At 43.3% G+C, this 10,894-nt stretch overlaps 1 non-coding gene across 1 annotated transcript; it reads right to left on the bottom strand.

Moving 5' to 3' along the window:
* Window positions 1-10,754: 10,754 nt before the first annotated feature.
* Window positions 10,755-10,836, bottom strand: TRNAS-GCU (transfer RNA serine (anticodon GCU)). The gene has a single exon. It is a non-coding gene; the product is annotated as a tRNA-Ser (tRNA).
* Window positions 10,837-10,894: the final 58 nt, after the last annotated feature.

The raw sequence follows: 10,894 nt of genomic DNA, 5'->3' as shown, positions 1-10,894 counted from the left end.
TACAAATAGGTTGATATTAAACAATCAAACGTAAAACAACAAAAATAAAAAATATTATTTTAAAAAGCCACTAAACTTTCACTTAAAACTAATAAATATTAACAAAAGTTAGTAAAAATTAAACCAAATTTAAAACACTAATAAAAATAAGAAATTTAAATATAAAAAATTTTAATTGATAGTTTTAATAATATTATGATATAAATATGGGTTTGATATGTTGCAAATAGAACCTGTGTTCTAATGTTGTATTTTTTGGTTTATTCTTTTTTATTTTATTAGATAACTTTGTATTAATATATTTTAACTAATTAATTAATAATATTGTTAAAATTAATAATTTTTAGGGTAAAATATAAAAACCTCGCCTGAAGTTTCTAACAAACATAAAAACCTCCCCTATAGTTTCACTTTAGCAAAAACCTCCCTTCTATTTTCAAAAAAAAAAAAATCGATAAAAACCTCCCTTCTGTCAATGAATAAGACAAAAAACATTAAAGAGATGATCATATTTTTCAAAACACCTATTTTATCCTTTTACAATTAATGTGCATCTGTTTTTACTAAAATAACCATATCTCAACAACTCCATAATCCAATGCTGTTCATCTTCTTCCTCACGATGCACAGCAGTAGGGGAACCATAAGTCCGTCTTTGGCTGACCCCATCCCCAAATTGAACAGATTCACATCATGAGGCTTGCACTCCTGTACAACATTTGGATCATTCTCAACCCCTTCAACATCATACTCATTGCTGTCGCTAATGGCGAAAGATCCACTCCCCGCTGTTGATGACACAAGAGGGCAGCTCTCAGGGTGAAGCTTCCTGTACAATGCCTCTTCTTGGTTAATGATGGCAAGCCAAGTCGCACTTTCCTTCGCTGGCATCTTGTCTTGCAAGCACTTGGACTGCCTGACAAGCTTCCAGATCTTGGCAATGAGATCCAGAAGAGTATGACGGTGGGCCGCAATTGCGGCCACCATTCCTCATTCCCTGTGGGCCACAATGGTGGAGCAACACCCTTCTCCAATGGGAACCGCCATTTTCCCTTAGTTTGCTCACTTGGTCGTAACTAATCCGACCATATTCGACTGATCTTAATTCCTTTAATCTGTTAAAACACTCATGGCTAATTCTCTAGTTATTTTTCTCCTAGCCTACTTCAATAATTAGATTTCATCAGAGTTTATCATTTGTTTCTGTTCGAAACTGTTTCGTCGTAGAATGCACCTTTAGCTCCGAAGTCCCCAAGCCGGCAGAACACGAGGCCCCCAGTGCGGGTGAGCCTGGGGTTCCCGGGCTGGTTGAGCTCGAGCGCCATGAAGTAGCAACCAGCGCGACCTCTCTCCTAGTTAGGCCAAGCACGAACTGGGACGAGGAACCCTGGATCCTTCATGTAGATGGCTTGTCAAACCGGCAGGGCAGCGGAGCTGGGATCGTTCTGTACAAGCCAAGTGGTGTGAAACTGGAGTACGCCTTACACTTTCTGTTTGCGGCATCCAACAACGAAGCAGAGTATGAGGTGCTACTAGCCGGACTGGATCTGGCAAAGGAAGTGAAAGCCAAGCACATTGTCGTCTGTAGCGATTCCCAGCTCGTGGTCAATCAGGCTATGGGTGAGTACGAAGCTCGCGAGCCAACCATGGTAGCTTACTTGGCCAAGGTAAAAGGGGCTCTGCTCAACTTTCGGTCACACTTCAGCCAGCAAATCCCGAGATCAGAGAACGCTGAGGCCGATGCCCTATCCCGATTAGCCAACACTAGTGATAACACCATGAGGACTGTGTATATAGAGAACTTGCCTCGGCCTAACAATCTCAAGGGGGCAGAGGAGGTCGCTTCCATTGTTCAAGCAGAGCCGAGTTGGATTGATCCGCTCACGAGCTTTCTGCTACATGGGACCCTCCCCGTAGATCGTAATGCCGCCAGGAGGGTAGAGCGTTAGGCAGCCAAATACGTCATGATAGACGGATGGTTGTACCGAAGATCCTACACGCTCCCTTACCTGCGCTGCCTGCGACCCTCTGAAGTCGAGCTCGTCCTCCACGATACTAATGAGGGCCTGTGCGGTGGACACTTGGGGGGCAGAGCCCTCGCTCAGAAAGCACTACGATAGGGGTATTACTGGCCAACGATGAAGGCAGATGCGACCAAGGTCGTCAAAAAATGTGACAAGTGTCAGAAGCACGCCAACATCCACCACCGGCCTGCCGCCGACCTAAAATACCTCACTAGCCCGTGGCCATTTGTACAATGGGGGATTGACTTACTCGGGCCATTCCCACCAGTGACAGGGCAAAGGAGGTTCCTAGTGGTGGTAGTTGACTATTTCACGAAGTGGGTCGAGGTTGAACCCCTCACAACAATCACAGCCCGGAATGTGTAGAACCTTTTTTGGAAGAACATAGTGTGTCGTTTCGGATTACCTCGGGTACTGACTCCGACAATGGTAAGCAGTTCGAAGACATCAAATTCCAAAAGTGGTGCCAAGACATGGGAATTCAGCAGAACTTCACCTCAGTGGTGCACCCTCAGGCAAACGGTCAGACGGAAGTCACGAACCGAGCTATTCTCCGTGGACTAAAGGCGCGCCTGGACCAAGCTAAGGGACTATGGGAAGACGAGCTTCCCAGTGTATTATGGGCCTGTCGTACCACGGAAAAGACCGCCACAGGAGAAACCCCCTTTAACCTCACCTACGACACCGAAGCAGTCATTCCAACCGAGATCGAAGTCTCCTCGCTGAGACTAGAAGCGTATGATGACAAGGCAAATGAAGACGAGCTACGTACCAACCTCGACTTACTTGACGAATTACGGGACCTCGCGTACATCAGGACCGCAGCCTACCAGTAGAGGGTAGCTCGGTACTATAACACCAGGGTCAAAAAGCGGACTCTCCACGTTGGCGACCTAGTTCTCCGTAAGGTTATGGTGCCTGAGCCCGGTGTTGGTAAGCTCAGTCCGAACTGGGAAAGACCCTACCGAGTAAATCGAGTACTTGGGGAAAGAACATACGAGCTCGAAACCTTGGAAGGGAAACAAGTACCTCAGGCATGGAATATTGTCAACCTAAGGCAGTATTACCTATAAATAACCGAGTGGACCACGTGTCATTCTCAGAGCCTAAGGGCCTAAATCCCGAGCTAACAGAGACCTTGGCGCAATAAAACCCAGTCACTTCTATGACGTGGATGAACTCCAAGAGCAGACCACGAGTCACTCTCAGGGCTTAAGGGCCATAATGCCGTACTAACAGACTCTGGCATAATAACCTAGCCGCCTCTATGACACGAATGGATTCTAAGGGTGGCTGGAGCCACTACCCTCCCGGCCAAGGGACTAAAACACCGAGTTGAACAAGGAGCTCAACACCACAATACATAATGTATCGAGGGTGCAAGCATACCAGTAGATTCCGCGATGCTTAGCTCACATCGACTAACAACCAGAAGACAGTTCGGGCATATGCCTTACTATGCCTTACTATGTCAATCACCTCGGTGTACGCCACAAGACAGTTCGGGCATATGCATTACTATGCCTTACTATGTCAGTCACCTCGGTGTACTCCACATGACAGTTCGGGCATATGCATCACTATGCCCTACTATGTCAATCACTCCACACACTCAACTATGATAGCTCGGATAAAACAACACTTGGAAAAGAAAAGTCAATTTCATTAACAAGTAAGTTTTGTACAAGAGCTCGACACAAAAAAAAAACAATAAAGACTAAGCTCGCAGGCTCGGAATACAAAGACAATCACTTCGGGGGCTATTCATCTCCGCGCGAGACCTCCTCGGGAGCTTCGGGCTGATCAGGGGCGTCTGCTTCTTCGTCACCGTCCTCCTCTGAATCCGGGTCCTCTGTGGCTTGACTTGCTACCTCATCCGTGATTTGCGAGGTGGTGATGGCGCTCGTGTCAAGCTCGGGGTACGTGTGCCTTATCAACCACCTGCTGAGCTTGAACCCCTTGCGGTAGGCCTCCCTCAAAACGACATCGAATTTTTCAGACTGGATGTACTCCACGGCAGGCTTGATCTTCGTCTCTTCTATGGCCTGAGTAAAAATCCCAGTCTTCTCCTCGATGTTAGCCTTGAGAAACTCCACCTCATGCAAGAGGGCCTTCTTGTTCTCCTTAAGGCCTTCCATCTCTGCCCTGAGGGCGTCCAGCTTGCCCCTCAACACACCCTTCTCGCGTGCCAGCTCTGCTTTGAGGGTCTCCACCTCACCCCTCAGCACATCATTCTCGCGTTCTAGCTCATCCTTCTTCGCCGTCAGCGTCGTAATAACGCCCCTCTGGGCCATGGCGCCGCTCTCCAGTCGGTGGATCTGCTCGCGAGCTGCCCTCAGATCGGTATGGGCAGCGCGGGATGACTCCTCGGTGGTTAGAGCACGCTTCAGGTTCCTCTCGGACTGAAGAGCTAGGGCGTGCACGACGGAGTTCGCCTGACAAAGAAAGTTGGTTAGTACCGAAGAAACATACATATAAGAGAGCCATGAGAAATAAAAGGAGAACTTACCACCATAGTGTGAGTACCAACCCGGGCTCCAAACTGAGCAGGGTTGAGCATATCGGCCCAGATCAAGATTTCCTCGGAGTAAACGACCCCTTTGCTTTTCCGAAGGCCGCACTGGGGGACCAAGATACATCGGCCCCCATCCGGGCTCCCCGAGCTGGAGACCGCCGTCTCGGCTGTACGAATGGGCTCGACGGAGACCTTAGCTGCTACATCAGCAGCCCCGGTGGCAACCTCGGGGTCAGCTGCCGCCCTCGTAGCGGGCTCGGCCGAGGTCTCAGGCTCCTGAGTTGGTATGGACTCCTCCAAGTCAATGATCGGAGGAGCGCCAGGGAGCTCGGGCTCGAAAGATGGAGCTGGTGGAAGCTTGGGCTCGGGAGTGGGGGCTGGCGACAACTCGACACGAGCTCTCTTAGCAGTCCGCCTCTTCCTCCCCTTCATGTGCTTGAAGAGCCTATCTCCCTTAAGCTTATCTGCCTCCATGGGACCTGCAACAGAGCTCGGCATTAGTACTCGAGTAAAAGAAAGGAGCATGCCAAACAACTAAGGTACTAACTAACTACTCGGGCTCAACCCAGCCTGGATGAGTATGCTCTCGGTGATGTAATCCTTGTAACTACACCCGACCTCAGCCCACGACTGGAATGCCTCCCTTGTCTTCTTGTCAAGGATGATGTCGGGGTCTTGGATAGCCGCCCTCCAATGAGTAGGGAAGGGCCACCCCGTAGGGTTCCGGACTACGAAGTAGTCCTGCTTCCAAGCCGGGATCTTGCTCGAAAGCTTATGCATTAACTTGAAGCCTGAGCGAGGGGACAAGTAATAGGCCCTCCTATGCTCGGGGAGAACACATGAAGCGTTCTTCTTGATTGTGAGGATGGAACAGAATATGTCCAAGTCAAGGGGGAGGACATACTCGTAGCAGAGGGAGATGGTCTCGACCACGTTACGGACCGAGTTCGGGTGAAGATGGTCTATCGTAACATTAAAGTGGTTCAGGACCTCCACTATGAGTGGGTGGAAAGGAAGGCAGAGCCCGGCTATGAGCTGCTCCTGGAAGATTACGACCTCGTCAAGGCCGTGCTCCCATGGGAAGTTACCCGCAGGTAAATTGTAGGTGTACTCTTCGGGCAGGTTGTACTGCTGAATAAGGTAGCGGAGCCTCTCCAGGGTCATGGTGGAGGGTCCAAACCTGTTCGGCATCCGACCTCGGTGAGAGGTGGACGCCAAGTTACCCGAAGCCTCCCGCGCCTCGGGGAACTGGACTCTAGTAGGGTCACCCTGAGCCGAGGTACCCACCTCGGGCTCATCTAGCTAGCTATCAAAGGAAGACATAACTAACGGAACTGAAGAAGAGCTAGGGTGACTCACCAAAGAGAGCTGGACCGGACTGGGAAGAATTGACCCGAGCAAGAGGCTTTGGATGCGAGCTCAAGACTACGACTGAGGATTTGTGGCGAAGGAAAATGGCCAGGGCCTCTGCTATTTATAGCCACTATACACAGGCGTCAACGGTTGAGATCGAAACGATCTGACGATCCTCATGAAAACCGGCTACGCGACCTTCGAGGCAAAATCGGTTTAGCGCATTTTTTGACGTTCACGGAATCCATAAGTCGTGTGACGCCCGCGCATAGACCGTACACGACCCGAGCAGCACCTTGTAGAGCCGAGCAGAGAACCGGTTAAACCGATGAGCTGGCAGACAAGAAAGCTCAGGCCCCGAGCCAAATCCACCTGGCAGACCGCGGATTCCCCGCGTTGGGTCAGAACCCCTAGCATGGGGAGTGGGGGGCAATTGATGTAGGGTGATTAGGCCTGACCTTGTAGGACGGGGACACGTGGACATGCCTTGGCATAAGTGACAACTCAGCGTGACAACCTGGCCACAACTTGGCGTAACAAGCTCGCCGAGGCCTGACCAAACGACTCAGCGGGTGTGACAACTCGCCGAGAAGCAAGGCCCAACTCGTCCCAAGCCTGAGGGTGGAGCACCCCGAGCTCCCCCTGTGCAAAGGGACCGAGCTCCTCCTAAGGGGCTCCGAGCTCTCCCTTCCTAAGAAGGGAGCACCCCAGCTTTTGGCTAAGTGTCCCGAGGGAGAAACACCTCGGGACAGCACCGTCGAGATTCCTGTTCGTACTTGCTTAAGGCTCACTTCCAGTGCGAGCACCTCGACGTGCCTCGGCACCTCGGTGCAAGGCAAACCTACCCCAGGCGGTTCGGTGCAAAGTAGCTTGGCAACCTGCAGGGGAGATCCGTCTAACATCCGTTCCTACCGAATCCGATGGCAGTGGCCGCATCCCTTGCCAGGCGGCGTTGTGCCTGCCGTCTCTGAAAAGCATGGCATGCCTGACGAGTCCGTACCCTACAACAGCAGCCTGCACTTGCCACCTCAGCCTTGGCAGTAACGGCTAGGGCAGTGGCGGTTACACCTGATGTGACTGAGCTCCGGTATAAGAGGACCCCGACCCTCACGAAGCAAAGGTATTGAAGCTAGCACTTTCAACACTCTTAACTCACTGTGTTTTCCTTGAGTTTTCGTCAGAGTTCTAACTTAGCCATCGGAGTGTTCCCGCCGGGAGAGCTCCCCGGGAAACCTTCACGTTCCTCTTCATCTCAGGTGCCATCTGTTACAACTAGGAGCCAAGTTTTAGCCAGTTAGGAGTGCCCAGATTGTGCTGCATCAGGAGGCTTTCGTCATCTATTGATCCTACCATCAACACCTTCGAAGAGAGCCCAAAGATTGTCAAAATCGATACAGTAAGACCCAAGTCGAGATCTTGTAGAACCAAGACCTCAATGTCAGAGTGCGGAAAAGACCCAACTTATTAAATGGTCTCCTCTCCCCTTCCATGCCAGATTCCTACTCGTCTCTCAATACCGGATTGCCGTAATTTCCAAGACTTCGACTGGAGCTTCACTAGCGACGAATGCAGGTTCTCCACCGCATAGAGCACCCCTCAGTTTGTAAATTCCGGTGGGTCCAATGCACTTGTTACTCCTGCTAAGAGCGCGTGCGGCGATAGCTTCTTCTTGAGACCTAGCTCTGGCCTTTGATTTAGGGCACTGTATGACCTCACCTTTGGAGCACTATTCAACCTCAGATGGGCTGTGCTTAGATCGTAATGAGAATCTGGATGGGTTGTCCATTGTCTTCCTGTAAAAGGGAATTGAATGTAGAAGTTGTTGATCTTTGATTTCCTTTTCGGCGTTCCTCCGATCGGCCTTCTTTTGCCTGAAAAAAACAGAAAACCACCATTAAGGAAGTCGATCGGCCTTGTCATTTTCAAGCAACTAGAGGAACAGAGTTTCACGCTCAGTATAGAGGGCAAAGGGTATTTTAGTAAAAATAAGTATACAATAACTCATATAGGGGTAAAATAGGTATTTTGAAAAATATATTGGTTTAATGTTTTCCGTCTTATTCATTGACAGAAGGGAGGTTTTCATTGATTTTTTTGAAAATGGAAGGGAGGTTTTTGCTAAAGTAAAACTATAGGGGAGGTTTTTTTTATGATTGTCAGAAACTTTAGTGGAGGTTTTTGTATTTTATCCTAATTTTGATGAATTGAGTTGAGACCTTCATTGTGCATGGTGCCCATACTTCACAAGAGACTTATATAAAATAGAAGACTCATTAAAAATGGTATAAAAGTAAAAAATTAATGCAAATTTAAAATGTAGAATATGTTTTATTACTTATATGAAGAAGACAAGCTAAACGGGTTTGCCTAAAAACCCGTAACATGTGATACACGACATATAATAATAATAATAATAATAATAATAATAATAATAATAATAATAGTAATAATAATAATAATAATAATAATAATTTATATATAATTTGAAACCTAATAAATAATAACTATAATTAATAAAAAAATACAAAAGTTAATACAAATATTAAAATTTAACAAGCTTTTATATAGTATAATTAGAATCAATAGAAATATAAAATTAGTATAATTAATATTAATAGGATAGTTAGAATTAATAATAAAAAGTAAAAATTATAAAAAATAAATAAAATAACCATTTATTGAAATATAAAATAATAATTATATTTGTATTTATAAAAGTTAGCATATGCATTTATCTATATTATCTATTTTATATCTTTTTATTTTCTTTTGTTTTAAAATATAAAATAATAATTATTGTCATTAACAAAGTTGTATATCATTAATATTTAAAGTTGCACACTATTACCACGATATTATATTAATAGAGAGAGATTATATTATAAAAGAGAGACAATTAAGAGAGTATTAATGAGATCTAGAGAGTGATTGCATTTATATTATTACACACACACACAAAGAGAGAGAGAGAGAGAGAGAGAGATGTAAGACGTTTGGGTATTTTAGGCTCTCCTTAAGGACTAAAGAACTCATGATACAAAACCCCTTAATTATAAAATATTATAATAATAATAAGGTATAAATAAAATATTAATACAATATATTTTGGGGTAGGAAAAATAATTTTAGTTATAATAATATTACTACTAAGTAATAAATAAATAATAAGATATTAATATTAATAATTAAAATTAAAACTATTAATATTAATAATTAATAATAAAATATTCATTATAAATACTAATAAAATAATAATAAAGCACTAATAAAATAATAAATTATTAATAAAATTGTTAGTTTGTTCCAATTCCAACTCCAAACAACAACAACAACAATTGAAATCCAATAAGATGGTTACAAATTAAATGTGAAAATGATCCAAAACCCAACATAATAATCAAATGCGAATGTAGATATAGATTTCATAATCGAATGTAAATGCAAGTTCATTTGGTTGTGATATGAATCCAAACCATTAATAGTCCTACTGTCTACATCGTGTGGGGTTGGTGTAGATTTGATCTAGACCTAGCTCAAAAGAAAATAATTGCTTGAGCTCGAAAATTTGTTGGTTTAGCTGGGTATAGGCTAAGTTATAAATGATCATCCCTAAGTAGGAGTCTTAAAACATTTATAATTAGGTCATTGTTAGTCTTAATATTTTAATTAAATTTTATAATTTTAATATAGAATGCAAGTGGTTTATTTTATTATATTTAATATTTTTTTTACTTATTATTATTATTTTATGAACTACTAATTTTTATTAATTTCTTAATTTTTAATAGTTGCTAGATAAAAATTTGCTAAAATTTAATTTTATTTATTAGGTTCCGAATTACATTTTTATGACAGTTAACCAATTAATAGGAGTCGAATGTGAATAGGGATGGTAGTGTTCCCCATCCCATTGGGTACTCAGCTTTCTCAATCCGATGGGACTAAGGATGGATATTACCTTGGTAGGGATGGGGATTGATAATGATACCCAAATGAGGATTTGTTTCACAGTTTTAAACCTTGAGCTTGGACTTGATTAATTTAATTATGACTAAAAAAGTTAATCTATAGATTAATTTAATTATAACATTTAATGATTAATAAAATAAGATAAATTAAATAAAACACTAACGAATAATATAAAAAATAATTATCTATTGAGTAATTAATAGTAATTTATTGTTTTTATTAATATAATTAATCTAAAATATTAAATTACTAAAATTATTAATATAATTATGAATTTCCATTATTTAACTTTTCCTTGATGCATGGCACAGATCCCCGATTGCATATCAGATTGTATCCATCTATACAACATGATTCATAGGATGCGTATCCTTTATTGACATATACCCCCAATCCCAAATTCCAAAGACCATGTGCCCAACTGTACCTTTGTGTGTACCTGCTGCTCTGCTTATGTACGATAGGAAATTGCATATGCGTATGCCTTACTGTTCCACTTCTTACGGATCCATTCTCAACAGATATGGCAAGTCATATAACAACAACCGAAGGAATTTGTTGAAATAATAATAATTATTGTAATAAATAGGATAAAATATAGAAACCTCCTCCCCTCATGTTTCTATCAATCATAAATCTTTCCCTTGGTTTCACTTTTTACAAAAACTCTCTTTGTAATATAATATAGAAAAAACCTCCTTTTTTTTTGAAAAATCATTAAAATACTCTCCAAAAACTTTTCATTTTTACTTGAAAAAAAAAAACTACTGAAAAGAATAAAGTAATTTAATTTTATAAAAAACATTAAGAGTAGTAAAGTCTATAAGGGCAAATCTGGTTTTCTTTTGATCTAAAGACCACAAAACCTTAAAAAAAAAAACCAAAAATGCAACCGTCGCCTGAGAGATTCGAACTCTCGCGGGGAAACCCCATGTACTTAGCAGGCACACGCCTTAACCACTCGGCCAAAGCGACGTTGATGTGACCACCGGTTTCCCACAAATGAAAACCGGGAAAAGATTATTAAAACAGA

Source organism: Nelumbo nucifera, chromosome 6 (genome assembly GCF_055504915.1).
Source record: "Nelumbo nucifera cultivar China Antique chromosome 6, China Antique-T2T, whole genome shotgun sequence".
Taxonomy (NCBI): domain Eukaryota; kingdom Viridiplantae; phylum Streptophyta; class Magnoliopsida; order Proteales; family Nelumbonaceae; genus Nelumbo; species Nelumbo nucifera.
Note: the sequence above shows the minus strand (reverse complement) of the source record. Positions and strands in the feature narration are given on the sequence as shown.